Consider the following 5,387-nt stretch of genomic DNA (forward strand, 5'->3'; position numbering starts at 1 on the left):
GCTTCAGGTGACTAGTTGCTTATCTTAATTCCATTCCTAATTGGTCTCCCCCTTTGTGGTTTCTGTGGATATGATCTTTCTAAGTTTGTTGATATGTTATGTTATCTCTATCTTGATGTTATCTAAGGATTTACCAGCAGTAAGGGTTACTAACATTGTTTTATTCCAGAAACAGTCTTTATCTGTATATATATATATATATATATATATATATATATATATATATATATATATATATATATATATATATATATATATATGTATGTGTGTGTGTATCTATCTATCTATCTATCTATCTATGTATATATATATATATATATATATATATATATATATATATATATATGTGTGTGTGTATATATGTAGGCTATATACACAGTCCCTTTTTGAGTGGTGATACCTTTACGTGATGAAAGGGTCTTAGTATCGCTATGATCAATAAACCTGTACTAGTCAGGACCACCCATACTAGGCTGGGTTGCTGTGAGCAATCATTGAAAAATCTCTCACCATTACCAATACGTATTTTGCCTTTTTCCTGTTGAGGACTAGAAACAGCGGCATTTGTTGTTTTATATATATATATATATATATATATATATATATATATATATATATATATATATATATATATTATTATTATTATTATTATTATTATTATTATTATTATTTGCTAAGCTACAACCCTAGTTGGAAAAGCAGGATGCTATAAGCCCAGGGGCTACAACAGGGAAAATAGCTCAGTGAGGAAAGGAAACGAAAAAAAAAATAAAATATTTTCAGACGAGCAACATTAAAATAAATATCTCCTATATAAATTGTATATATATATATATATATATATATATATATATATATATATATATATATATATATATATATATATATACTGTATATATATATATATGTGTGTGTGTATGCATATGTGGAAATATGATATATATTTATATATATATATATATATATATATATATATATATCTATATATATTTATATTTATATATATTTATATATATATATATATATATATTTATATATATATATATATATATATATATATATATATATATATATATATATATATATATATATATATGCATATGTGGAAATGTGATCAGGAGTGTATCTAGGTGTAAGTGAATGAAGGACAATCGAATAGTGGAAACGTGTTTCATCACAATATTTTTGAGGAGAAAGAGATATCCACAGTCTAGATAACGTTGTTTAATTAGGGTTTGTACGAACTGCACAAGTGAAACAACTAGAAGAAAGAATTTTCGTTGATCCACATGTTTTTAAGTGTATGATATGTATTATATTGGGGCAGTTTTTATGTGAAGTGGTTTATATGTTGAATTGCGACTGTGGCTCTGACTTCATTTGGCTAAGCTTATTGTATATAAAAGAAATCAATCCTGGCTGGTCTTGAAGCAGATTCTTTCATTTTACTTATATATAGTCATTTCATTATATATATTTTTTCAGTTTTTAGTGCTATTGCAAATTGGAATAGATTCAATAATGACGTTATTTTTCATAGTGATTTCGTGGCAGTTTCTTCTCATGCTTTGAAAATTCCAATCTCTGTTTACCTGCATTTTATTATTATAATTTTATCTTTCACTGTTATTATGAAAAATGTCATTTGGTCTTTGTAGGTAATTAGATGGAAACTGTCCCAAATATTTTTTCTGTTGTAAATATTTATGGTAATGATTATTTTACAATAGCAATTGTCAGTACCTTTGGTTTCCTTTTTCATTTATTTATTTGAAACGGCTTTATTAGTTGCCTTTCAGTATAACCATTATCCAAGGATTTGCTGTTGATGGAAGGAGCACTGCATAAGCTCTGTCCAGGAAGTCCCCAGACACATGGGCACTGGCTCCTCCTTAAATCCTTTTATTGACATCTATTCCTCTCTTCTGTTAGAAAAGATAACGTTTCAAATTTTCAGTATTTCAAGAATTGACTCTGATGGTAATTGGTCAAACCCCAAAGAAAGTGTATTTTCCGTCGTTATTTGTTTCTTCGACGATCCTTAAACCTATTTCACATTTTGTTCAAAAGCATTGTCAATCGCTTTTTTCAAAATTGTTGGAAATGCTTTATTTTCTTAATTATTCCAAGATTAAGGTTGAGTAGTTTTTGAATGGCACTCATCAAGTCCACCCCCTTTTTGTTTGTTATTGGGACCTTTTACCTGTATTGCGAGTTCCGCGTTATACCTCGATTAAAAAGACTGGACTTTCAAGGAGGTAGAAGTGTTGCAACGTTTTCCTCAATGTGCTTGAAAAAAACTTTCTGATATCACATAGCAGTATCATCTACAGGGTTCATCAATTCTTAATCTTGTCGCATCCTGCTAACGTTCGCAGGCAACCGCCCACATAAAAATTGGAATTTTCTGTGGATGAATTGGGCCAAAGCCGTTTGCTTGTATGAGCGGTTTTAGCTTGGATACTGTATGTGCTTTCTTCTAAGAGCTCCATTTTCTATCATTGAGGTTTTGCTTTCGTCGCAAAGTATACAGAGATAATGGTTGTATCAGGGAGGTAGCTAGAGATTTCAGGGCCTGGGGGAGCTGAATTTGTAAAAAGACTCCCTTCCCTTTTACCGTGGTTAGTTGATGGTATTTTTAAATGTATACTTATACTTTTATTTTCTGACTCTGCTTTGAAGGCCCCCTCGTTTGGAGGCCCGGGCGTTATTTAAAAAAAAAACAAACCCGTCCCCCTATTTTGTGTATCTTTACTATAAAATTTTTTATAATTCCCATTAACTGCATTGTCATTTTGGTATAAGCAGGTGAACACAGACATTGCTGCATTATAACAAGCAAGGTAGATACTTTGTTTTTTACTTCAGTTCAGAGAATTCCTATTTGACTTGATCTCGTATCACTGTCAAGTAGCAACCTTTCATTAAAAGTTTTTTTAATACAAAATTACTCCAAAATTTAAATTTTTAAAGATTTTAGATCATTTTGGCCTTTTGCTCCACTATATGTTTTATGTAACAAGTTTTCATCTCAGAAATTTTTTTCCATTGATTGTATATTGCTAAGCTATTTCATTTACTATTTTCAAATTTCTTTATTCTGATCATATTTCCCGTCAATTTTAGCTTTTCCTTCAATTCTTGGTTTTTCTATTTCCTCCTTCCTTACATAATAATAATAATAATAATAATATTATGTGCTAATGAAACAATGAATGAGAAATCTAATTGCTTCTTATTTTCTTGCAGCTCTCGAGAAGCTTCATAAGGTAGGAGGTATTATACCAATGTGCAACTAGTATTTTTATGTGGTAATTCTAATTTAGAATTAATTGGATTTTTTTTGACTTGTAATAGTATTTGTTGCCACTTTCACATGATCACATTGTTAACTTTCTGTTTACATTTTGCACAAGTCCAAATTACTAATATAAAGTTTACTACTTGTCTTGTATTTGATCTTATGGGACTGATGATTGAAACCGTCCTTATTCTACATTAATGAATAATTTAAATGGTCATAATTTGCTCTAACGAAGAAATAAAGATCATGCGAATGAGGCTTGTCAAACCAAATAGCAAACTCCATATTATTTTATTTTATGGTCAGACCAAATAGCAAACCCAATATTTTATTTTATGGTCAGACCAAATAGCAAACCCAATATTTTATTTTATGGTCAGACCAAATAGCAAACCCAATATTTTATTTTATGGTCAAACCAAATAGCAAACCCAATATTTTATTTTACGGTGATACTAAATACCAAACCCAATATTTTATTTTACGATTAAACCAAATAGCAAACCCAATATTTTATTTCATGGTCAGACCAAATAACAAAACCAATATTTTACCTTATGGGATTCGTGAAGTTTTAAATCATTATTATATCTGGTTATTATTGTTATATATATTTCTGGCTTCTGGTTTGGTAAAAGACGCCTTTCAAGGCATTGCCTGTGCTGTCTGTATTGATGTTGTGAAATGGAATTTTGCGAATAATTTTTTAGAATGAGTTATCTGTGTAACTTGTTTTATCTTATTGTAGTTGTGCGTCCATGACCTATGCTGTTTGATACCAGGTTGATGAGTCAGTTGATTAATATAGATAGGGATTTTGTATATTATATATATGCGTACGGTAATACTTTTCTGTCTATTGTATATTATTGTAAATTTATTGATATATTTTGTGTTTCTTATGATTTATTTATCCATTTATTGATGTATTTATTTATGTGTTTCCTATGAATTATTTATGCATTTTGTGTTTTATATATTGTGACTGATTATTTAAAATGAATGAAACCCTGATGATTCTTTTTGCATTCATAATGATATGTAATATGGTGTTACTTATTTCTTTTACTGTGTATTGTTTATTGTGGTAGTTGTAGGACGTACTGTTTATTAAATTTCTATTGATTCAATTCTTAGTTGCACTTGGTATAATACTGAGGATATCCAGATTACTTAGTCATTAGTATTAAACGTAATTATATCACTTATATCGCTTACGAATTGAATTTTATGTCAGTATTTCAGTGCAATAATTTTGTGATAAAATAAAGTTATAATTAGATCCGTGTTACCCCATACGAATGGGAAAAAGGCACGGTAATTCAATTAAATCTTGAACTATTTCAAGTCAAATAATTCAAGTAAATGTTCCCTTTATTTTCACTTTTTTTTTTCTTGAGAATTTTGCCCAAAATTAAATACATATATGTAATTCTGGATATCCATAATCTTCAGAATCATCTATAAGGATTCCACAAAGGTATGTCTCTTTCTGCTTCAGTGGATATTGCTCATTTGATTACTTTGCCTTTCAGGAAAAGCAATTGAAAATGCGGTGGATCAGCGAAATCGGAAATCGATTAGATAGTTGTTAGTTCAAGCAATTTAATGATTTTCGCTCCAAAACGTTTTTAGTCTTCAATCTCATAAAAACGTTTAAAAAACCAACCGTTTTTAGTCTTTAATCACATGAAAACGTTTCAAACATCGATTTTTCAGTCTTATTAAAACGTTTCAAAACAACTTTTTTTCGGTCTTTAATATAATAAAACCGTTTTAAACATCGAACGAATTTAGTCTTCAATGTCATAAAAATTGAAAAAAAATCCAACGTTTTTAGTCCTATATCGCATAAAAACTTTTTAAAAAGCTCATCAATCTAAAAAAAAACGTAAAAAAAAATCGAACATATTTAGGGTTCAATCTCTCAAAAACGTTTAAAATAACTTCAATCTCATAAAGAACGTATTAAAAAATCGAAAAGTTTAAGCAAATGATCCAACTGGATTTCGCCATATCAAGTACGAGAAAACCAGGTGGATACTTGCCGTCGATTCGCTCTCGATAGGTTCAACTACCAATA

This window comes from Palaemon carinicauda, chromosome 19, assembly GCF_036898095.1.
Source record: "Palaemon carinicauda isolate YSFRI2023 chromosome 19, ASM3689809v2, whole genome shotgun sequence".
Classification (NCBI taxonomy): Eukaryota; Metazoa; Arthropoda; class Malacostraca; order Decapoda; family Palaemonidae; genus Palaemon; species Palaemon carinicauda.